General features: G+C 47.8%; 2 long non-coding RNA genes and 1 pseudogene across 2 annotated transcripts in view; 2 read left to right on the top strand and 1 right to left on the bottom strand.

Moving 5' to 3' along the window:
• Positions 1 to 11,498, bottom strand: part of LOC145505201 (uncharacterized) — a 47,546-nt gene extending 36,048 nt beyond the window's left edge. Inside the window, exons 1-2 of the long non-coding RNA XR_014052913.1 lie at positions 11,493 to 11,498; positions 11,368 to 11,449 (exon numbers count right to left, since the gene is read on the bottom strand). This is a non-coding gene — a long non-coding RNA (uncharacterized LOC145505201). The remainder of the gene's footprint in view (positions 1 to 11,367; positions 11,450 to 11,492) is intronic.
• A 211-nt stretch (positions 11,499 to 11,709) lies between these two features.
• LOC145507725 (uncharacterized) lies at positions 11,710 to 17,370 on the top strand. Its single transcript, XR_014055055.1, has 3 exons — positions 11,710 to 11,913; positions 14,906 to 15,239; positions 16,094 to 17,370. It is a non-coding gene; the product is annotated as an uncharacterized LOC145507725 (long non-coding RNA).
• Positions 17,371 to 20,223: 2,853 nt separating this feature from the next.
• LOC145507724 (large ribosomal subunit protein uL16-like) lies at positions 20,224 to 20,673 on the top strand (annotated as a pseudogene).
• The last annotated feature ends 4,072 nt before the right edge of the window (positions 20,674 to 24,745 follow it).

Below are 24,745 nucleotides of genomic sequence, written 5' to 3'. Positions count from 1 at the left end.
CAACATTCAGAAAACTAAGATCATGGCATCCAGCCCCATCACTTCATGGCAAATAGATGGGGAAGCAATGGAAATAGTGACAGACTTTATTTTCTTGGGCTCCAAAATCACTGCAGATGGTGACTGCAGCCATGAAATTAAAAGATGCTTGCTTCTTGGAAGAAAAGCTATGACTAACCTAGATAGCATATTAAAAAGCAGAGACATTACTTTGCCAACAAATATCCATCTAGTCAAAGCTATGGTTTTCCAGTAGTCACGTATGGATGTGAGAGTTGGACTATAAAGAAAGCTGAGAGCTGAAGAAATGATGCTTTTGAACTGTGGTGTTGGAGAAGACTCTTGAGTGTCCGGGGGACTGCAAGGAGATCCAACCAGTCCATCCTAAAGGAGATCAGTCCTGGGTGTTCATCAGAAGATCTGATGTTGAAGCTGAAACTCCAATACTTTGGCCACATGATGCGAAGAAGTGACTCATTTGAAAACACCCTAATGCTGGGAAAGATTGAAGGTGGGAGGAGAAAGGGTTGACAGAGGATGAGATGGTTGGATGGCATCACCGACTCGATGGACATGAGTTTGAGTAAAGTCTGGGTGATGGACAGGGAGACCTGGTGCGCTGCAGTCCATGGGGTCGCAAAGAGTCAGACATGACTAGTGACTGAACTGAACTGCCAGTACCTACATTATAGTAGAGGCCCACTGAGTCATGAGTCTGTGGCTTTATGAAAGAAAAGCACATGGAATGCAGTTATATTCAGGGCTCGGTGTATGCTAGGGCCCAGAAGGGGCTGAACAGTGGAGTTTTCCTTTTCTGTGAAGCTCTATCATACAGGGATTAACTATGGACGGGGGACTACACAGCAACATGCCTTGATGCTGGAACTAAGTTGCCTACCTATTTCCTCTTACTATTACCTCCAGAAATAATAGCTCACATTTATATAACATTTACTGTGTGCTAAGTGCAGTTCCAAGCATTCCACAAGGATTATCTCATTTAATTCTCATAATATTTCAAGATAGGGAACATTATTATTCACGTGACATGCATTTCAGAATCGGGCTATTTCAGGGATAAAGACTATGAAGTGTTGGTGGAAAGGCCAAACTTGTGTGCTGAGAGATCAATGAACAGATCAGGAAGAGGAATTTCATCATTGTGGAAATCCCACGTTTATGAGGTAGCATAACATTTTCACAGCAGAGTCAGTTCTGTCTCTATCATGCCTTCAGTCCTGATACCACCAAGTCTCATTCAGAATGAGGAACGTCATTCAGAATTTCCCAGTTCTAGAGGTTTGGCACCCCACTCCAGTACTCTTGCCTGGAAAATCCCATGGACGGAGGAGCCTGGTAGGCTATACAGTCCACGGGGTCGCTAAGAGTCGGACACGACTGAGCGACTTCACTTTCACTTTTCCCTTTCATGCACTGGAGAAGGAAATGGCAACCCACTCCAGTATTCTTGCCTGGAAAATCCCAGGGACGGCAGAGTCTGGTGGGCTGCCGTCTATGGGGTCGCACAGAGTCGGACACGACTGAAGCGACTTAGCAGCAGTAGCAGCAGCAGAGGTTTAACCTTCAAAAACCCAGCTTAGGAATCAAGGGTCCAATGTCTGTGAACATTTGTTTGTATGCTGGCCATTTTTGACTTATTCAACTGGCTTTCTTCCCATTTGAATTAGGAGTGAAGCAAATGTGAAATCGCCCTTCCCTGTCGTTGTTTCCCACCTACTTCCCACAGAAGCCTTCCTAAGAAAGGATCCTGCCCTCTTTAACTTCCACAGAACAGAGGCCCTATGGGGCAGGGCCATGTCAATCCACTCAGTGGGACCTCTCTGCGCCTCCTTGCCCCACCAATCCCATGACTAGGAACCTCTCTTGATCCTTTGTCACTAGTGGTGAGCCCTTGGCCCCACTCCCAAGCACCTCTCTCTGTCCTGAGAACATGTTCTCTGGGCTCCCAGCTGTGAGTGACCCATCAGGTACTCCTGGGTGCTCTTGAGTAGTAGAAAGATGGAAAGGCAAGGACTGGTGACAGGGTGTGAGAAAGTCAGAAAGCAGGAGAAACTGGAGAAGGCAGAAGGCACCAAACACATTTCCCTCCCTCTCAGCTTGGAAACTGGGCTTGTAAATAACATCTGAGTGGTCTCTGCAGCTGTGTTTGAATCATGACTTTCTGCTCCCCAAAATAGACCTTGACTATCTGCTCCAGGCATTCCATGGGCACCGGGGGTAGGACTGGACCCTGTCCTCCCCACTCAGGGCACTCTAGTGGCAGGATCCAGGACTCATAGGCTAACGGCCGGGTTCTGCTGAAATATGGTCAGTGTGACCTTTGCAACACACCTATGTCTGTTTTCAACAGTTCATAAGAGTGACAAATGTTGCTATGCTTCCCCCTGGAAATAAACAGATTCAGATGTTCATGGGGCACAAGACTGGGCTCAAAAGAAATGTGTGTTTAAGCCCTATAGAAATTCATCCACTCACACCTCCCCCACTCCCCGACATGTTTTGGATCTCCCAAGAAGACTCTGTGAATGGGCAGTGAAAAGACCCAGTGCAATTGCTGCTGGAAATGGCTGAGAGGAGGCAGGGTGGAGGAGAGTAAGGTCAGAGCCATACAAACACGCAGTTAGGTGTTCTGTCCCCACTACAGTGTGTCTCCATGCCACCCTCCATGCCTCCTGTCCTTACATATTTTATGCTTCAATAATTTCTCTTCCTTCTGCATAGCAAAGAAGTGACTGAAGAATCTGCCATCTGCTGCCTCCCCCAACGCCCAGCTCCCTGTGCCAGGGTAACCTAAACAACTTGGGAAACTGAGATAAGATTCTTGCTGCCATTAAACATTGACAGGTCAGAGCATCGTGCTCAGCTGCAATGAAACTCCCTGGCTAGTCTGCAGGGAAACAGGGAGACCAGAGCAGCTGGGCCATTAAACATGGATGGAAACCAACCCATGGAAAAAGAGGCGGCACTACTCCTGTTGGCCAGAGGGAGGGACAAGGAAGATTTAGCAAAGGTCAGCAGGGCTCATACTGAGCAGTATTCAGTCTCAACTACTCATGCCCTTCGCATTCTGTCAATTGGACAGAAAAAGCATGGCCTCTAGAGTCAGGCTGATTTGAATTTACGTCTCCGTATGGCTCTAAGTACCCTGAATCTTAGTCTGCTCAATTATGTGCATGCATGCTAAGTCTTTGTTGAAGTATAAAATGGGGTTAATACTTATTCCAAAGATTGTTATAAGGATGAAATGAAGTTACATAAGATATCTAGCACAGAGTTTGGCCCAAAGAGGCCAGTACTCAAGGTTAATCCTCCTTCCCCTTCCTCCTGGAGGGGGATGAGTTTCTTCCCAAGGACACCCACTTTGGCCTGGCGGAATCTTTTCCTGCGACTCCCAGAAAGCCTGAGCGCGTTACAGTATGCTTGAGATGGTTGGATGGCATCACCGACTCAACGGACATCAGTTTGGGTAGGCTCTGGGAGTTGCTGTTGGACAGGAAGGCCTGGCGTGCTGCAGCTCATGGGGTCGCAAAGAGTCGGACACAACACAACTGAGCGACTGAACTGCACTGAATTGAACTGTCTTACCTCACTAGTCTGGAAGCACCTTGAAAACAGCTATCTTGGCACTACTGATTTTCTAGTACCCAGCTCAATATCTGGCATATAATAGTTGTTTGGAGAATGTTGAATTAAATTTTAAAAAAAAATTTAAAGGCTGTAAATTGGATCAATGAACTAAATAGGGCAAATTACAAAAGATGAAAGGAATTGAGGTTATTTTGCGAAGAGAAGGTCATCACAGCCCATCAAAGCTCACAGGGACCTTAGGAACAATTGGTTCAACACACTCACTCACTGTATAGTGGAAGGGACTGAAGATCAGCAAATTGATGGCAGAGCCTGAAAGTTCACAGGACTCTTGAGTCCAGGCTCCATGCTAGACTACTAGCCTCTGTTCCCCTGCTCTGTGAGCAGGGCAGGACACGGCCCTGCTCAGGTGACCGGAGAGGTTGTGTGACTGACTCTCAGCCACGCAGTCCGCCCAGGGTGAACCTGGACCCAGCCAGCTCTTTGGACATTCAGGCCAGCACGGCCACCCCTGGGGCACCTGACGTTTCTTGTTTGCAGGCTAAAAGGGCACTCAGCTGTTCGGTCTTGGTTCTAGCAGTAGTGTCATGTAGTTCTTGTATTCTGTGAGGTCAGGGGTTAAGTGGGAGGATTTGAGGAGGGGAGAGGATTAGCCCTTTTCCCTTCACACTGTCTGCTCCCAAATAACCCACTACCTGTTATTAAGTTCCACTGTCCTTGTGGGACCCTGAACTCTGCCCACCATGGAGCCACCTTGCAGCTTCTGCAGTGGAGTAGCCCAGGGCCAGGCTGGACGGGACCCTCCTCACTCTGAGTAGCCTGCTAGAGTGGAGGTCCCAGGGGGCTTCTCTGATAATATCAGAGCCACCAGGCTCTTCTGTGGGACCATTATGGAGGTTAAATAACACAATAAATGTGAAAGTTCTGAAATATAAACACCATCATTATAGAAAATATTTGTCAGGTGAGGGACTGAAAAGAATCAGGTCAGAGATGCTCCGCCAGGCAGATTTCTTACACTGAAAAGATTCTCAGACCTTCTACCTCTTGGTGCCCAGAGCGACTGCTATCCCATCATCACCCAGAGGAAGGGACTGAACTTTCTGCTCTTGCTGAACCTGGAGTTTAGAAGCCAAAATACGTGTGTGTATGTGCACACGCACGCGCGCTTGATTCAGAAGTGTCAGAATCAGGGAGAGAACTTTCATAATAGCAGAGAAACAGAATAGGAGACTTCTTAAAGTCCTTTCTCATAATAACAGTATTTATTGAGCCCTTAAGTGTTATGTACCTCTTACCTCATCAGTCACAAACAATCCTATGTGATAGAAACTCCTGTAGTTCCTATTTTACAGATGAGGAGGTTGAGGCACAGAGAATATTAGGTTGCTTGTTCAAACTAAGGTTTGAGCCCAAGCAATCTGACACAGCAGCCTGAATCCTGACCCCTCATTACACAGTTCTGACTCTATTATACAGAATATCATTCTGGGGGTGCTTGCTGGGTGAAGAGCAGCTCTTGTTACAATGATCAACCACAAGAAAATTTCTCTGGACCTTTGGAGAGAAATTCAAAACCCCTCTCCATTCCAGTTCTAGGTCTGCTTAATAAGCCAGGAACAAAGCTATCCTGTGCCCTCTAGAACCTTCTGCTCCTTGGGGCAGCAGGGGGTCTATTTGGCCAAGGATTCACACCCCAGAGGCTCATTTGCCTCAGCAACTAAGGGCAGCTCACATGTGGCATGCAGTGTCAGCCAGCTTTCAGACAAGAAGCTGCTGGGTATGCTTGCTCTCTGCCACACCTCTGAGAGATGAGACGGCCTGGGAGGGACACTCTTCAGAGCTGGAACCATGAAACTTTATCCTCTAAAAGGAGGGACTCCCCCCAACCCCACCTCAGGGCTTGGCTTTGCTCATTTGCCTGGTGGCTCAGCTGGTACAGAATCCACCTGCAATGCGGGAGACCTGGGTTCAATCCCTGGGTTGGGAAGATCCCCTGGAGAAGGGAACTGGCTACCCACTCCCGTGTCCTGGCCTGGAGAATTCCATGGACTGTATAGTCCATGGGGTCAGACACGACTGAGCGACTTTCACTATTTGGCCTCCTCCTGGAGGCAGATGCTTTTTTGAATGCCTAGTGGATCCCAAATTAGCTTGATTCATACATTCAAAATACACAAAACCCCTCTACAGCCAAAAATTGAGGCTTATCTATGAAGCCTCATGTGTTAAAAATAAAGTTTTACCCCCAAGAAGCTGTCTGGCTGTTTGCCCTCTCCCAAGTTAACGCTTCAGTTCAGTATACTTGTTACTTACTCTACACTGTGGGGGAACACAGGGAATGAGCTTAAATTTTCATGATGCTGAGAAAGGGATAGAAGCAAATAAGACAAGCACCCAAAGAAAGAAAGTGTAGTCACTCAGTCGTATCCGACTCTACGACACCATGGAGTAGCCCACCAGACTCATCTGTCCAAGGAATTCTCCAGACAAAAATACTGGAGTGGATTGCTGTTTCCTTCTCCAGGGGATCTTCCCTATCCAGGGATCAAACCTGGGTCTCCCGCATTGCACGCAGATTCTTTACCATCTGAGCCATGCCTAAAGGGAAGCAGGTAAGACAAGCACACAAACCATGGAAAAAAACTTAAAGATGTTTCCCATACCCTTAAGTAACAGGCACTCTTCTCCGTGCCTGTTTGGGTAAGTAAGTCCTGAGGGCACAGTAGCTGCCCAATGAGGGGAGACTTGATTTGATGTTTGAGGAAAGCGTTTCCCTTTTGGAGATGGTGATGACCTGGGCTCTATGTGAGTGGCAGGCAGAACTAACAATGTGCATGCTTGCACCGTTTACATCTTCACAACCACATCTCATTTGATCCTGATGAGCACTCTGTAAGCAGATTCCTCCACCCTCATTTCTCAGACGAGGAAACTGAGGCTTAGAAACATTTCTGAGTGGCCATGAACTCAAGTGGCTTGTGACTCAAGTTCTTTCTCTTATGTGGCAGTTTGCCTGGGGAAGTCTTGCAAAAGTTTACGGAGCAGGAAACCTTGTCTTCTACAAAGGCAGCTTCCTCCCAACTTTGGCCAAGGCCCACTGCAGACGTAAAGTCACAGTGGTAAAAAGTAAGCATGCAGGGGCCACACTGATGAGGGCTGGTGGCTGGACAGCAGCAGGAGCAGTCGGGAGTCCTGGGGGCCAGTTTGGGGCTAGGCTGCCCACCCCACATGGGGGTGGCTCCACGCCCCACAGGGACAGTGGCAGGGCGGGGGTGGGGGGGGCGGTGCGCGGCCCCAGGCCTGGAGGCCTAGCCTGAGGGGAGCCTGACTGAGTCTGGGATTTTGGAGGCCAGAGGTAGGGGTAAGATGAACTAGTCTCCTATTTTACTACCAAAGAGGGCGTATTTTTGTTTCCAGGAACCAAGGGGAGAGGAAATGGGCTGCCTGGGTGAGGGTGTGGGGCAGAGGAGTGGGGGTGGATTAGACCTCTTGCATGAGGAAGTAGAACGTGTTATCTATCGAGTGGCTTCCCCGTTGGAACATTTGCTCTCCTCCTGGGAAGAATGGAGCGGCAAGGGTTAGAAGCTGGAAGAGCTTTCTCCCAGCCCTGGGAACCTAGAGTAAGACCAATCAGCACAATGTCACCCTGAAGAAATGGGGGTGATCTTGGGCTTTGTGTGATGGGAGCAGCAGGAATCCTTGAGTCTGAACAGCACCAGGACTTGGCTCCCTTCCTCCCCTTTCTTTGCCCTCCTCTCCTCCACAAGCTCCCAGAGGACACAAACTGCTTCCCCAAATCTACTGTGCCACCGCTTTCCAGTTTCATCACTACTAAATTAAAGGAAAGCCATGACAGCTGTAAGCATAGTGTGTGTGTGTGTGTGTGTGTGTGTGTGTGTGTGTGTGTATGTGTGTGTGTCTCTGTGTGGGTGTGTCTGTGTGTGTGTGTCTATGTCTCTGTGTGTGTCTGTGTGTGTGTGTCTGTGTGTATGTGTCTATGCATGTGTCTGTGTCTGTGTGTGTCTATGTCTATGTGTGTGTCTCTGTGTGTGTGTCTGTGTGTCTGTGTGTGTGTCTGTGTGTGTCTGTGTTTATCTGTGTGTGTCTGTGTGTGTCTTTGTGTGTGTGTGTCTGTGTGTGTGTCTCTGTGTGTATGTGTGTCTGTGTGTGTGTCTGTGTATGTGCCTCTGTGTGTGTCTCTGTGTGTGTGTCTGTGTGTGTGTCTCTGTGTGTCTGTGTCTGTGTGTATCTCTATGTGTGTGTCTGTGTATGTCTGTGTGTGTCTGTGTGTGTCTCTGTGTGTGTGTGTGTGTGTCTGTGCCTGTGTGTGTGTCTGTGTTTGTCTGTGTGTGTCTCTGTGTGTATGTGTGTCTGTGTATGTGCCTCTGTGTGTGTCTCTGTGTGTGTGTGTCTGTGTGTGTGTCTCTGTATGTGTCTCTGTGTGTGTGTGTCTGTGTGTGTCTGTGTGTGTGTGTGTGTGTCTGTGTGTGTGGTTTGGGGGATGGTTAGGTATAGGAGCCGAGGCTAACAAAGAATTCACCACGTGGAGAGTTGGTACAGGGGGACAGTTTTCAGTCTTTTCACAAACTTTTTAGTCCCTTGACTTTCACAAAAACGGACACCAGCCAGAAAGGATTCTCTTCCATTTCAGTGATAAGGAGCTTGAGGCCCCAGAAAGGGTATAGCTAGGATGGAAACACCTATTTTGTGCTTCTGCACTCACTGTCATTTCTTTGAGGCCTGGCTGGAATCAGGATGGAAGAGAAAGTGGCGGAGGTGACAAGGTATCAGAGGGAGAAGAAAACTGAGGGACAGGGCACCCCCAAAGGCAACCCTGGAACACCTGATGTTGCTGGCTAACTTTTCATGTGGTGTCCTGGAGAGGACTTCTATTAGTGCTACTACTATTATTGGTAATAACAGTTACTATTTATTGTTTACCTTGTGCCAGATACATAAATACTGTGGAAGGGATTAACGTACAAAATGCTTTAGAAACGTGATCATCTTTAACACTCAAAAGAATCAATAAGATAAATATTTTTGTTTCTATTTTTCGGAGCTTGAGGTTCAGAATTTTCCTGAGACCTCATAGCCACTCTCATAACCACTGTGCAGTACTGCCCAGGTGAGATACAAATGCTGCCCCCACTGTTTTTATTCCTCAATACCTTTGGCATCATCCAGCCCCAGAACGTTAGTGCCTGAGCAAGGAAGGCCTCTGTTCTTCACACTGTTCATGTGGTTCTCAAGGCAAGAATACTGAAGTGGTTTGCCATTCCCTTCTCCAGTGGACCACGTTTTGTCAGAACCCTCCACCATGACCTGTCCGTCTTGGGTGGTCCTACACAGCATGGCTTATAGTTTCATTAAATTAGACAAGGCTGTGGTCCATGTGATCAGATTGGTTAGTTTTCTGTGATTGTGGTTTTCATTCTGTCTGCACTCCGATGGAGAAGAATAAGAGGCTTATGGAAGCCTTCTGATGGGAGAGACTGACTGAGGGGGAAACTCAAATTACTTTGTCAACAAAGGTCCATCCAGTCAAAGTTTTGGTTTTTCCAGTAGTCACGTATGGATGTGAGAGTTGGACTATAAAGAAATCTGAGTGCCGAAGAATTGATGCTTTTGAACTGTGGTGTTGGAGAAAACTCTTGAGAGTCCCTTGGACTGCAAGAAGATCCAACCAGTCCATCCTAAAGGAAATCAGTCCTGAATATTCATTGGAAGGACTGATGCTGAAGCTGAAACTCCAATACTTTGGCCACCTGATGGGAAGAGCTGACTCATTGGAAAAGACCCTGATGCTGGGAACAACTGAAGGCAGGAGAAGAAGGGGACGACAGAGGATGAGACGGTTGGATGACATCACCAATTCGATGGACATGAGTTTGAGTAAGCTCCGGGAGTTGGTGATGGACAGGGAAGCCTGGCGTACTGCAGTGCACGGGGTAGCAAAGAGTCAGACACGACTGAGTGACTGAACTGAACTGAACTGAACTGTTCTTCATCATCTTAAATTCCTAGGCTTAAAACGTTTTTACTGCCCCCACCATTGCCCCCACCCCACCAGCCCAGGCCTCAGCGGTAGAGTGATATCTGCAGCGACGGCAAAGGGCAAAGTGGCCACATCCTGGGCAAATCCCATGACAAGAAAGGTCACTCTCTCCATGCCTGTGACTCCCACTCTGTGACTGGGCCCAGAGCTTGGGGTCGGGTAAAGTTTCACACAGACGGTTCTCTTCCAGGGGAACTAGAGAGAGGAAGTGAGTCTTTAGGGGCAGGAGTGTGGGTGGGTGAAAAGGGACAGCCTGGGAGGCCCTGGGGACTTTCCCCTGTGCCTGAGCTCCTCCGGTAGGGCAGCCAAGTGCCCCAGCACGCCAGCCTCTGGCTGGGTTTCTGACTCTTCCATGTCCTATTTCTGTCATGCCCTCTGTTGTGTAGTCCCCCTCGCTTCATTTTAGAATCCCTTTACCACCCAGTGTTCCCCTCACCCATCCCTCCCTCCCAACTTCAGTTGAGACAAGGCAGGCTTGGGGAAGGGAGGCACTCCAACAGGTTCCACCCTGGCCAGCTGAACTCAGAAATGAGCAGTCCCCCCACTCCTGACACAACCCCCCCATTGGAGGCTCCGTGAAGAAGCCTGGTTGAAATGTGAGCCTTGAGCGTCTCTTGTGATTTCTCTTCCTTTTCTGTTTCCTGGCCTGAAGAAGGAAATGACAACCCACTCCAGTATTCTTGCCTGGAAAATCCCATGGACAGAGGAGCCTGGTGAGCTGGTGAGTCCATAGGGTCACAAAGACTCGGACATGACTGACGTGACTTAGCAGCTGGCACTAGGCACCTTGAAACCTTCCTTTTTTTCTGCTTCCTCCCCTTCAACTCCAGGGGCGACCTGTTTTTATTTGATTTGGCTAGGGTGGGGGGAGGGGGCCTTCGCTGGTGGCTCAGAGGGTAAAGAATCTGCCTGCAATGAAGGAGACCTGCGTTCGATCCCTGGGTTTGGAAGCTGCCATGGAAGAGGGCATGGCAACCCTCTCCAGTAATTCTTGCCTGGAGAATCCCATGGACAGAGGAGCCTGAGGGGCTACAGTCATGGGGTCGCAAAGAGTCAGACAGGACTGAGGGACTAAGCACAGCACAACATAGCGAGGGGAGGCAGCTTAGTAAAAGGGAAGCCAGTCCCTTACAGCAGCGCCTCCAGTGAGACTTTCGAGGTCTGAGAGTCTCTGGAAGCACAAGTACTAAGACTCTTTTTGACTGTTCAACAAAGGCAACAATGGAGAGCTGGTTGTCTTACCCAGCAAAGTTGCTCATCTGTCTCCAAGGCAAAAATATACACCATGGCTGTAAAGTGAAACGCGCAAGCTTGACAGCTAGAGACAAAACAGACTGCCCAGAATACAAATACCTGCACCCTCACAAGGACGGAAAGTGGTCGCGCCCGCGACCCCCGTGGTGAACCCACATTTACACACACAGAGTAAAGAGGAAGTTCAGAATTGGCCGCCCCAGCAAGAGTTAACCTTGCCGGCCCTCCCCCACCCTACCCCCTTCCCCTTCCCCACTCCTCCCCCTTTCCCTTCCCCTTCTCCCCCTTCCCCTTCCCCCCGCCAGCATCACCAGTTTCCCAATCTAGTCTAGGGCAGCCTCTCCCCCTCCCTGCACCTCCCCTGCCCCTTCGCCCTTGCCCCCGCCCCTTCCGCCTCCCCCCTCCGCCTCTTCTCCCTCCCCCCTCCGCCCCTTCCCCCTTACCCGCTCGTGTCACCGCTCTCCCAGCCGAGTAGCGGGCCGCCCCTCCCCTGCCCCCGCCCCTGCCCCTCCCCCGCCCCTCCCCCTCCCCCGTCAGCGCTCTCCCAGCCGAGTCGCAGGCCGCCCACACCCATTTCCTCCCTCCCCCTCCCTCCCCGCCCCTCCCTGTCCCTCCCCTTCCCCCTCCTCCTCCCCTTCCCCCTCACCCGCTCGTGTCACCGCTCTCCCAGCCGAGTCGCAGGCCGCTCCCTCCCCTCCCCCTCCCCCCTCCCCTCCCCCTCTCCCCTCCCCCTCTCCCGTCCACCTCCCTACCCCCTCCCCCCTCCTCTCCCCCTCCCCCACCAGCGTCACCGCTCTCCCCGGCAGCGCTGACGTGGCCACCGCGCCTGACAACCCGGCCACCGGAAGCGCTGCCCTTGTAAGGCGGAGACTCCTGAGGGCTCCGCGGGGCAAGAGGCCGGGCAACAGCGGCCTGCGGTGTCTGGCGAGGCTCTCCTCTTCCAAACGACTCCCAGGTCCCACAAAGGTGAATCAGTTCTGACACAAGAGGTGGGTTTCCATCTCCTCCAGAGAGCTGGAGCGCCCAGGGGGGCAGCCTTCCCGGACACTATCTTCCAGAATCCTGAAATGTTCAGAGCGGGACTGAAATGCAGATGACATTTGCTCTTTGATAGACACACTCAAATGATCCCATCATGCTCTAGGGCCCTCAAGTCGAGCCAGAGGCTGTGAGGAGAGGCCAGCGGGGCGTGGTGGGAAGGACAGCCTAGCCTCTGCTGGGTAACCTTAAACAAGCCTCGTAGTTGCTGCCAGCCTCATTTTCCTTATCCCTGAAGTATAGAAGGTTCTTGCCTTATGGAGTGGTTGTGAGGATCAGATAGGAGTTCAACTTGTTCTTGCAAGACAGCTTTGAATTGCGGTGCAAAATTATGGTGGTCACTTTGTACCTTCAGTTCAGTCGCTCAGTCGTGTCTGACTCTGCGACCCCATGGACTGCAGCACACCAGGCCTCCCTGTCCATCACCAACTCCCAGAGCCTACCCAAACTCATGTCCATTGAGTCGGTGATGCCATCCAATCATCTCATCCTCTGTCGTCCCTTTCTCCTCCTGCCCTCACTCTTCCCCAGCGTCAAGGTCTTTTCCAAGGAGTCAGTTCTTCACATCGAGTGGCCAAAGAATTGGAGTTCCAGCTTCAGCATCAGTCCTTCCAATGAATATTCAGGACTAATTTCCTTTAGGATGGACTGGTTGGATCTCCTTGCAGTCCAAGGGACTCTCAAGAGTCTTCTCCAACACCACAGTTCAAAAGCATCCATTCTTCGGTGCTCAGCTTTCTTTATAGTCCAACTCTCACATCCATACATGACTACTGGAAAAACCATAGCCTTGACTAGACAGCCTTTGTTGGCAAAGTAATGTCTTTGCTTTTTAATATGCTGTCTGGGTTGGTCATAACTTTTCTTCCAAGGAGCAAGCATCTTTTAATTTCATGGCTGCAGTGATTTTGGAGCCCCTCAAAATAAAGTCTATTACTGTTTCCGTTATTTCCCCACCTATTTGCCACGAAGTGATGGGACCAGATGCCATAATCTTAGTTTTCTGAATGTTGAGCCTCAAGCCAACGTTTTCACTCTCCTCTTTCACTTTCATCAAGGGACTCTTTAGTTCTTCTTCACTTTCTGCCATAAGGGTGGTGTCATCTGCATATCTGAGGTTATTGATATTTTTCCCGGCAATCTTGATTCCAGTTTGTGCTTCATCCAGCCCAGGGTTTCTCATGATGTACTCTGCATATAAGTTAAATTAGCAGGGTGACAATGTACCCTAGAAGAGCCAAGTCAGACGGAGCAGCAGAGGCCCACATGCTGACTTGGCTTCCAGAACCTGCCTCTCTGGGGCCTCACCCAGCCACTCTGGGATGCCCTTTGACTCTATAGAAAAGCTTAAGCTTTATAAACAAAATCATTTGGTGTCTGCCATCTGTGCTGCTGTGGTAGGCTGTTTTGGGCCCCCACTACTAAGCAAGTGTGGTGAGCATGCTTGAGATGACCTTTCCAGTTAAACCCAGGAAGGAAACCAGAATTGCCAAAAGCCAGCGGTGAGCAGTTGTGTGAATGCCTTATACAATACTGGGCTGTCTTCTGCCCCTACTAATAAGACCTGCAAATCTAGCTCAGAACTTCCAGGGCCAGCAAGCTATTTCATACTGGATAGCAACTGTCTACTGCTGCCTCCATTCCAACCCCCTTCATTAACTTCAGACTGTGTTTGCTGGCAGCTTTGCATATATGTCCTCTGTATGCATGCCTCCTCCTTGTCCCCAGCTTGGAGTTTCTTGAGGTCAGGAATTATTTCTTTCAAAGTAGCCTGAAGAGCTTCCACCTTCCACCCTTGAGGATGGGGACCAAGCCTCCTTCCTTTTAATCACTTTAAAACAAGGAGGAGAAAAGGTGTTCAGATCCTGGGGTCAAGAGATTGATTTATGACTCATATAAATGGCATCGAGGCATGGGAGGGTCAGACAAGATGAATCTCTGCAGTACTCACCTCACCTCTTTCTCCGCTTCATGGCTTGGTGATCCCCACAGAACCCCTTCCCTGCCAGGAAGAGCTGTGCTGAGTTGCTGAGAAGTAGATTGCACAGTGGGCTGGCAGTTACCCTCATTTTGGAGGTGGTTGTCCTCATTAAAGGTCAGGTGCTTGAGTGTGACACCTAAGGCCATATTCCCAATGGGTGAATTGTCAGCTGAGGACCACTGCTCCTTAAGTGCTAGCTAAGATTGGTTCAGAACTTCATTCTAAGGCCTATAGCAAATCCAGTGCCCCTCCTCAAAATATTCCAGATTCTGGGAGCAAGGTTGGCTCTAGTTTTGAGCTCCTCTTTTTCTTAAGTCAAATTAGTTTAGGAATTGTGTTGCTGATCCATGAGTGTTTTTGCTATATGAGCTGGATTTCAGGCCCTTTCCTTACAGATTCTTCCTGTTTTCTTTTGCACGGTAATTCAGCTCTTTCTAATCCCTACCCACACTTCTGTGCCTCTCTACAAATTCAGTGAGACGGGCCCAAAGCTTCTGTCTGTTTAAGTTCTTAGGCAGATTCCCTCCTCCTGGAATCTGGCTAGAAGAGGGTGGTTGATATCTTCCTGGACTTACATGCATTTTTAAATAAGGATGCTTGGAAAAGACCCTGATGCTGGGAAAGAGTGAGGGCAGAGGGAGAAGGTGGGGGGCAGAGAATGAGATGGCTGGGTGCATCATTGACTCAGTGGACATGAGTTTGAGCAAACTCAGGGAGATAGTGAAGGACAGGGAAGCCTGGAATGCTACAGTCTATAGGGTTGCAAAGAGTCAGATATGATTGAACAACTTAAAATAAATTCTTCTTTGAATTCAAAACCTGGGGGTCAGGGAGTTGTTCTCTTTCTAGGAGCTTACCCATCCCCACCAAGAACATAATTCATTCTGCTCAACTTTGGGGACTCAACTTCTCCAAGCCCTATTAGACATATCTCATGATATTCCTGTCTCCACTCTCCTCAGGAGCTTTCACCGTGGGACCACATCTCTAATGCTGAAAAGGAGCTGAAAATTTCTAGGACCACCTGACTCTCTGACTCTGTGGAACTCAACCCCTGACCTCAGGGGAGTTTCCTGAGCCATGAAGGAAGCCCTGAGCTGAGCACAGAAGGAAACATGGGAAAGGATGTTGATTATTATTTTCCCAGCTATTATCCTGACCTGATTACTCTTGTCATTACGGGCTCTCATTAAAGCTCAGTTGAGGATGACACTAAATGCTACTGAGAATAACTTCAGATTCCTCAGATCCCAAGTACCCACATTAGGGATTCACACAGATTATGGAAGCAACAAGGTGGGTCTCCTGGCCCACACTGTCTTATTATAGATACGCAGAGTGTGGCTCAGGGAGGTGACTCCCAATCTGCCCACCAGGCTCCCTTCTGTGAACCACATGGATAAAGTGCTCAGCCTCCCCTGACTGGGAGCCACGGCACAGTTGAGAAACACCTGGGGCCCCGAAGCCAGAGGTGGACACTACAGTACCTCTTCTTTAGATTCTTCCTCATGTCCCCATTTCTTGAGTCTGTCTTTCTCCACACATTAGCTCCCTCCCCGGGGGGTTTCTGGCCATCACAACTGTGATGCCAGCTTCCTGCCTACCCCAGACACCCAGCCACAGGAGGCCCAGCCCATTAAGGTTTTGCCAAAACAACATCTGCGGCAGCTCTTCTCTTGTTTTCTGTCTGGAGATGAAGCAGGTTTGTCCTGGGCTTCAGGGAGTGAGTTTGAGGAGTATTTACAACGTGTCTGTCCTCTAAGTTTGGGAAAGAGGCAATAAATTCAGCTTCAGATCTGCTGCTGTCCCCAAGTCCATGTGTTCCCCTGTTGAGTTTCCAGCACTTGCAGTCACACCTTCTAGGACTGTTGGAGAAGGCCCAGAGGGTGAAGGTGTGGGAGGTCACATTCTTGGGGGGAGGGGCCTCCAGGATATCAGACTTTTAACAGATAGTTTCTCTCCTTTTGCTCCTATGATGCACCTAGGGAATTACACAAGTGAAAAAAACATCTCTGGGGACCTTTCCAACCAAGTCCTGGTCTGACCATCTGTCCACATCTCCCCTCCTCAAGCTCCCACCCCATCACTTTTTCACTCTCTCTCATATACACTCAGCCATTCTGCCTGCTTTCACTCTGCCCCTACCACAGGCCTATGCTGGTAAAGGAGATCAGGAACTGGAGCACTTCTCTCGAGGGTCAGCAGGGCGCAGCAGCTGAGAAGAGACCCTCAAGGGCATCGCTTTCTTTGGAGGAGCAGATCCCCTTCATACCGTCAGCCTGCGTCACAAGTCTGATGAATTAATAACACTTTCCATCACTCCCTCCCAGCAGAAGGAGAGTCTGTATGAGCCAGTGTGGTAAAGGATGATGTGAAGGCGTGAAAAGTGACTTTGGGAAGCACAAAGTAGGCCCTGAGAGCCCAGTTCCAGGAACATGGAAGCCTCAATCTTCCAAGCCACAGAGGTCACCTGCAGTCCCCTGACTAACCCCTGGGAGCAAAAGTGGCAGTTTCCTGCTCTTTCCAACTCTCTGGGTCTCGTGTCTCTGTGGCTGAGCCTCTTCACCCCTGAGACCCGAGGTTCAGCCGTCTCCCAAGGCACAGGCAGGACTAAACCTTCACTCCTTCCCACACTGGTCACTGTGCAAAGGGCAAACACACTCATTCCCACACCTCTGTGTAAGTGCTCTCCACTAACGTGACCCCCACCACCTCACTCCCGAACCCTCGTGTCCAGCAAAGTCCCTGGTAACCTCAACCTCATCCAAGCGTTTTCTGTAACTCCTGACCTTACCTGAAACAGGACCCTCTCGAGGGGAGCTTGTTGCTCTGTCACAGCCCACACCCCTTCAGGCCCACTTGGTAAGGCAGCATCTTCCTGCTCTGCATTCCCTATTCCAACCATCGCTCCCCATCACCTTCTCTGAAGGTTGTTTCCTCCTGCTGTACCATTGTCTTTGACCCTCCTGGTCACTCATTCTCACTGACCCTGTGTCTTGCCCCTGCAAGGCTCCCAGTCTTTCTGTCTCAAATTTCTGCCTCCACCTGAGGAAACATCATCATGTGTATGAACAGCTGCATTTTTCTGCCCCTTGGGCTCTCTACCTCCCACTCCACCTGACCGTATCCTGCTTTCAGCCTCCAACAGCTGCCACTCCAAAACCCACCACTGTTCCTCCAGAGCCTGGCACCAAGGGTACTCAATAAATATTCCCTAAGTAAGAGAATAAATGAATGAGGGGATGAATGAAGCATGTGTCACAAGAAGGGATGTGGAAAAATGAGAAGCGCTCTCTAGGGGTGAGAGGCAGAGGTTCTAGTCCTAATCCTGCCACTAAATAGCTGTGTGACATTGGGCATCTTTTCCCATTTCATGGCCTCCTTTTCATCATCTGAAAAATTAAAAATTTTGTGTAATTTCTGAAAACCCTGCTTCTGACTGTTGGCAATACCAGGCTGTGGTTTACCTATTTATGATATTTATGTCATAAATAATTATACATACTTATCTACCATATTTAGGCATTACACTAAGCACTTTCTATATATTAATATTCATCTACCCAATAACTCTTACAAAGATGAGAACAATTGAGGATAAGAGAAATTAAAGATTTGCCTTGTCGTAGATAGTAGGTGGCAGATTCAGGATTAGAATTCAGGTTGGTCAACAAAAGCAAGTATGTCTGAATGTGTCTCAAGTATCAAGATGAAAGAGGCCTCCTGTAAAGAGATTGCCATTTGCTCTTCTAAACTAGGCTTCTGAGGGAGCTTTCCCTGGCAGTCCGCTGAAGGGGGCACAGGTTCGATCCCTGTTCAGGGAAGCTAAAATCCTGTATGCCGTGTGATGCAGCCAAAACAACAGCAATAATAAATAATATAAATAAAGAAAGGATAAACAAGGTGTCTCTGAGGTGGCCGGGGGCTGCCTTCAGAATGCTGTCTGGGAGTACAGACCACTTTTTGCATAGGCCTGATCCCCACCAGTTCAGCCAACAGTTATGAGTCTGGTGCTGCAGCCAGGGAGGGGCTGACACAGAACACGGTGTCTGGGCAGATGAGTCAAGTGTTTTGGTGCCCTAAGAGTGCCTCTGAGACAGGCTGTGTTGAGTGAGGTTCATGGACCATTGCATCAGAATGGCCTGGGTTCTTATGACAAATAGGCCTACATCCCATCTCAAACTACAGAATTAGAACCTCAAGGAAGAAAGAGGCTGCTTAATCTGAATTTTTACCAAACTCTCTAGTGATCTGAGTTACTATAATAAGAAGTCCTAGGGTGCAGGGATTTGCATGCCAGATAAGGGATACTTGATTAATGCTGTAGGCAACGGGAAGCCATTGAAGTCTTTTAAAAGCTGAAAAGTGACATGTTTAGGATATTGTTCAAAGAAAATTATTCTGGCAAGTCTTCAGTGTGGATTGAAGTAAAGAGAGACTGGAGGGCAGAATAAACAGTCAGTCAGTCAGTTCAGTCACTCAGTCGTGTCCAACTCTTTGCGACCCCATGAACCGCAGCACGCCAGGCCTCCCTGTCCATCACCAACTCCCAGAGTTTACCCAAACCCATGTCCGTTGAGTCAGTGATGCCATCCAACCATCTCATCTTCTGTCGTCCCCTTCTCCTCTTGCCCTCAATTCTTCCCAGCATCAAGGTCTTTTCCAATGAGTCAGCTCTTCGCATCAGGTGGCCAAAGTATTGGAGTTTCAGCTTCAACATCAGTCCTTCCAATGAACACTCAGGACTGATCTCCTTTAGGATGGGCTGGTGGGATCTCCTTGCAGTCCAAGGGACTCTCAAGAGTCTTCTCCAACACCACAGTTCAAAAGCATCAATTCTTCTGTGCTTAGCTTTCTTTATAGTCCAACTCTCACATCCATACATGACTACTGGGAAAACCATAGCCTTGACTAGATGGACCTTTGTTGGCAAAGTAATGTCTCTGCTTTTTAATATGCTGTCTAGGTTGGTCATAACTTTCCTTCCAAGGAGTAAGTGTCTTTTAATTTCATGGCTGCAATCACCATCAACAGTGATTTTGGAGCCCCCCCAAAATAAAGTCTGACACTGTTTCCACTGCTTCCCCATCTATTTCCCATGAAGTGATGGGACAAGATGCCATGATCTTAGTTTTCTGAATGTTGAGCTTTAAGCCAACTTTTTCACTCTCCTCTTTCACTTTCATCAAGAGGCTCTTTAGTTCTTCTTCACTTTCTGCCATAAGGTAACCAGTAAGCTATGGCAATAGTCTAGATGATACAGAAGGACTGGGGAGGGAGAATTTTGCCCATGGTAAGAGGCAAAAGCAGGAAAGATGTTGCAAATGTAGTTGTGTTGTTATGTTGGTCAGTCGCTAAGTCATGTCCAACTCTTTGTGACCCCATGGACTGCAGCACACCAGTCCTTCCCTATCCTTCACTGTCTCCTAGAGTTTGCTCAAATTTATGTCTGTTCAGTTGGTGATGCTATCTAACCATCTCATCCTCTGCAACCCTCTTCCCCTTTTACCTTCAATCTTTCCCAGCATCAGGGTATTTTCCAGTGAGTCAGCTCTTTGTATCAGGTGGCCAAAGTATTGGAACTTCAGCTTCAGCATCAGTCCTTCCAGTGAATATTCAGGGTTGATTTTCTTTAGGATTGACTGGTTTGATCTTCTTGCTGTCCAAAGGACTCTCAAGAGTCTTCTCCAGCACCACACCTTGAAAGCATCAGTTCTTCGATGTTCAGCCTTCTTTATGGTCCAACTTTATGGCCTTGGCAACTGATCAGGAGGGGTGGGGTTAAAGATGTCTGCCAAACTCAGCCTGGTGTCTAGACAAAGAACAGTAATGCTATTTTGAGAGAGAATAAAATCAGAAGTTGAGCATAAAGGAAAAAAGTATCTTGACTTGTTCAGTCTGACACGACTGTGCAACTGAACTGAATTGAACTGAGCATGTCAAGATAATTTTTTCCCTTATGCTCAACTTCTGATTTCATTCTCTCTCAAAATAGCATTACTGTTCTTGTTACAGGCTTGTTACAGGCTGAGATTAAAACACCAGAAAAAATATTTCAAAATGTCCAGTTCTCAACTGAAATAAAAAGCAGTTAGTTGACAGCTCAGCAGGAAAGTTAGGGTTAGAGATGATAGTTTGACATTTGCTCTGTATCAGGAGATGCTAATTCAAACACTTCCAGGATCAAGATAGATAATGCAAATGAAGATTAAGTATACAAAAATCATAATAAATCCCAGCCTTTTCCCTTTGGCTCACCACTGGAAATCCTGGTGTCACCATGGGCCACTGCCCCGCCTGGTGTTATAGATGTTGTACGAACAAGCCGTACTCAAAGTCTTGCTTCTGCCGAGGTATCCCTGATTGTAAGATCCACATCTTTGACCTGGAGTGGAAGAAGGCAAAAGTGGATGAGTTCCCAACTCTGTGGCCACATGGTGTCAGATGAGTATGAACAGCTCTCCTCCGAAGCCCCAGAGGCTGCCTGCATTTGTGCCAACAAGTACATGGTGAAAAGCTGCAGCAAAGGTGGCTGCCACATCCAAGTGTGGCTCCAACCCTTCCCTGTCACCTGCATCAACAAGATATTGTCCTGTGTTGGAGCTGATAGGCTCTAGACAGTTATCTGCAGTGCCTTTGGAAAGCCCCAGGGCACAGTGGCCAGGGTCCACACTGGTCAAGTCATAATGTCCATCCGCACCAAGTTGCAGAACAAGGAGCATGTGATTGAATTCTGCAGGGCCAGGTTCAAGTTCCCTGGCTACCAGAAGATCCACATCTCCAAGAAGTGGGGCTTTATGAAGTTTAATGTGGATAAATTTGAAGACAGTGTAGCAGAAAAGCAGCTCATCCTGGATGGCTATTGGCTCAAATACATCCCCAGTTGTGGCCTCTGGACAAACAGCGGGCCTTGTACTCACAAGATCCTCAGAGTTATCTCCTCCTTACTCATGCCCACCAATAAATCCTGCTTTCCTATCAAGTAATAATAATAATAATAATAAACCCCAGCATCCAGCCATGGTAAGTGATAATCATGACTTGGTCTCAGCAGAGATGCTATAAACAGTGGGTGGGGACTGGACAAATTGAAAGACACATTCCCTGTCTTAGGTACCAGTCATCGTTAAATAAGGATATGGAATCAGTGTAAACAGATATGCTGATTTTTAAGGAGAAATTATAATTCTAGGGTTTTATTTTGATACAACACTATCTAATAGTTAAAAATTGACTGCTAATATTTTAAGTGCTTAAGCACTATACAGACCAAACAATGTATATTGTGATTGAGTCTGCTTCACAGGCTTCCAACAAGTGACTTCTGAGTTATATGGATGGTATTTGGTAGAGAGAGGAAATTCAGAGACTGTGTACTATGGAGAACCATGACCCTCCCCAGCTCCCCAGTTTGCCTGTAGGTAAGCCCAGTAAAGTTTAGGCAGGCCTGTTATTTTGGCCACCAGGTGTCCGATGGGCTCCCAGGTTGGGTGGCAGGCTGCATCTGCATGGCTATTTCTATTCATCTCTTGGAAACTGTGTGGGAAACTGCTGAGGGTGATCCACTGCAGGTTAGAGGCTGCATGCCGCCAGCAGCCTTCACCACAGCACCCTCTATGGCTATCTTCACCCTTCACTCTGAAGAGTTTGTGTACCTCAGAGCATCTTGAGTCCTGAAACACATATCTTGTTTAGCAGATCCTACTTGCTCACTTTCCTATAAAGAAGTTCTCTTGCCAAATTTAGGTGTTTTTTGTGCAATGGCATCTTCTTTTTGCATCTTCCTTCAGAGCCAGTGGAGAAATGGGTTACTTTTTAGCTTTCTGACTCTTCTCCGACCCTCAGAAATGATCCTTACAGACTTGAAAATTGTTCTGACCAGGGGATTAGAAAGTCCTTTTCATATTTATATTTTACCAAGCCTTCCTTCAGTCCAGATGGGTAGTTTTCCACTTAACCCTAATCATCTTTGCATTACATGTTTCTGTCCCTGTTCTCAGTTCACTTTGGGGTGAGGAAAGGGAATTAAAGACAGATACTTAAAAATAACTAACATCCCCAATGTCTTAGTCTTCTTTAACAAGCTCTGGGAACAATGTTATCTTCCTTTTGTCCTTGATTCCTATTCCTGATTCTAAAGAGTAACTCTCAGACTGATTGGTCTAGAGCTGATCTTGAAGGGTACAACTTTGTGAGACGGTGATAGGGAACTCAAAAACATGTTCTGAACATTATATAATGATGTTTGCAAAGAATTATGAATATATTTAATAGTATTTTCACTCTGATTAGAAGAAGCATTTGTCCTCCCTGGGTGATGTTTCTTATCAGCTCTGGGCAGCAGAGCAAGGTTATCACCGATGAGGCCTAAAGAGAGGAAAGATCAAATTAACATCTATACCAGCCACACTCAGACACACCTGCCAAAATTTACACTTCACCAAAATACAAACACTTCACAAAATGATGTCCTTCAATATATACTATGTACATGTTAATATCTGCAAACATATATCCACAGTCCCTTCTATCCACAAATATCACACACATTTATGTACATTCATATATACTGCCTACCTACCCACACTGATACACACATATATACACACATACACATGCACACTCACACACTGACTTACTAAAACTATGCACTGCACAGTGTTAGAATGAGCTGATATAATCTTCCTAGAAGATGACAGCCCAGCCTCAGCCTGCAGATCAACTTTACTTAACCTCAGGTTTCAACATGTGGTCAGGAAACTGGAAGGTAGTCTTGACTACCGAGCTAAGGCCCTGCAGGGTCAGCAGGACGCTGGGAGAGGGGGTCACATACAATGATCTGATTGTGCCACATTGAGGAGTGGAAAGCAGAGCATGCATGATGACCCCACAGACAAAGCTAGGGCTGAGAAATGAGGAGAGGAACCCAGTTCTGGGTAGGGATTTGATCTGAGGAGGGCTGTTTGGGAAGCTGTGGTTCACTCTAGAGGCCACACAGGTAAGCCATGCAAGTGGGTGACATGGGCATCCAGGGAGACAGTGGGTTGTGGTCACATACACAGAAAACTTTCTGGTCCACTTGAGGCATACACCGGCATCACCCCCACATCCACACTACTGCCCAACACGGCAGTAGGTAGAGTCATAGTTCAGCAGAGTGTGAGGACATTTAATGTTCAAAATCCAACTCAAGGCATTTGGGGAGAGGGAAAGAGATGAGTAAGGAGGAAAAGGAACAGGAAGAAGAGAAGAGAGAGGGAGGGACCCATGGTTCTTATCCAGATGCTAGAACTATACCTTGGCTATGCCAAGAAATGGGAGGCAGCAGGCAACGGAAGTGAAATCTGGACTTCAGAGCTTCTCAGGACCCTGGTCCTAGCAGTTTAAGGGAAGTTGCAGAAAATTCCAAAAGTAATTTGGATTACTATAATGTATTTGCCTAGAAAAGAAACTGATTGAGAATCCAAATCCTGTAAAGTGACTTGAAAACTTTGCATGTTGGATACATTAAACTTCCTCTCCCTAGGCTCGTGTATAGAAAGAAGAGAGGATGAGAAGTACATGAAGTGCTTTCTGGTTCTTATTATCAATGCCCTCTACAAAGTTCAGGAATTAACCACCAGTGATGAGACTAAGACACATCATGGGTAATGGGGGAATCTGCAGGATAAGACCTTGCTCCTATTTCAAAATGAAGAATGTTCCCCTCCAATTCATTGCATCATCATCTAGGATAACAGCTCTGTGGGATGAGATGTGGGACTAGGGGCCACTGTAGTAGCACAGGGGCTTCACGGTCTAATGAAAAGGGCATGATATTTGAAGTCAACAGATCTGCTAGTCCTGGCACTATTGAGAACTAGCTGTGTGACCTGGCGAGTGATATAAAAAACCTACATAAGGACAGAATTCTATTTCCTAAGGCAAAAAACAGGTGATGATCTGTCACAAAAATTTTCCCCCATCAATTATGGATAGACCAAGGCCCAGAACACCAGACCCCTGTCAACAGCATACCAGGAAGATGTTATTTTCAGATTTTGGTGCTAAATCACTCTGTACACATGTTTATACCTTGACCTGTTTCCCTGGTCTTGCTGACAGCTGGTCTTTTTGTTTGATGTTCTCTAGGTTATCTTGTTTCCAGTCCCAGCCCTGTTTCTGAAAACACATTGTTTCCCCAAAACACATTGTTTCCCCCTCAATGAGCAGAGGTAAGAGTCTAATCCAGCCTGATCCAACTTTGGGGAGGAGTCAGTGAAGAGCTCATCTAAGACATGTGTTCAGTGCCAAAACACTAGAATTCCAGGGCATTTTAATGGGCTATATGAAGCAATGGAGCAGAATATTTGAAACCTGAACTGCCTGGAAATAAAGAACATATGAGCATAGTAACCTGTTTTCCAGTAGTCTGCAAACAAGATGTCAGCCTCTAAAAAGATCACTAATCTTATCAAACAACAGATTATAAATGCCAAATGAACGGTATGGACAATGTTAATTCTGTAGTGAGAGAATGGTCAGCACAGGTTTTCCAAGTGGAGGACCCAGCTTAAGCTGTGCCTTCAGGAGTGTGAGGGATTGGGAAAGATGGCAAGGAGGCAGCGAGGTATCCAAGAGATAATGGCATGAGTCACAGTGTAGCAAGGCCAGGCACATTCATACGTACATGGAATGGGGACCATATTACAGGGTAGGGATAGGGATCATGGGCAAATGTTGAGGGCTCTGGGATGCAGAACTGCTCTGATGCTTAGAGAACAGTGAGGAGAGTCACCTGGGAGCACAAAGTGGCAGAAACC

Source organism: Giraffa tippelskirchi, chromosome 5, assembly GCF_054371585.1.
Source record: "Giraffa tippelskirchi isolate mGirTip1 chromosome 5, T2T-mGirTip1v1.2.pri, whole genome shotgun sequence".
NCBI classification, from domain to species: domain Eukaryota; kingdom Metazoa; phylum Chordata; class Mammalia; order Artiodactyla; family Giraffidae; genus Giraffa; species Giraffa tippelskirchi.
The sequence above is the reverse complement of the archived record's forward strand: the minus strand, read 5'-3'. Positions and strand labels throughout refer to the sequence as shown.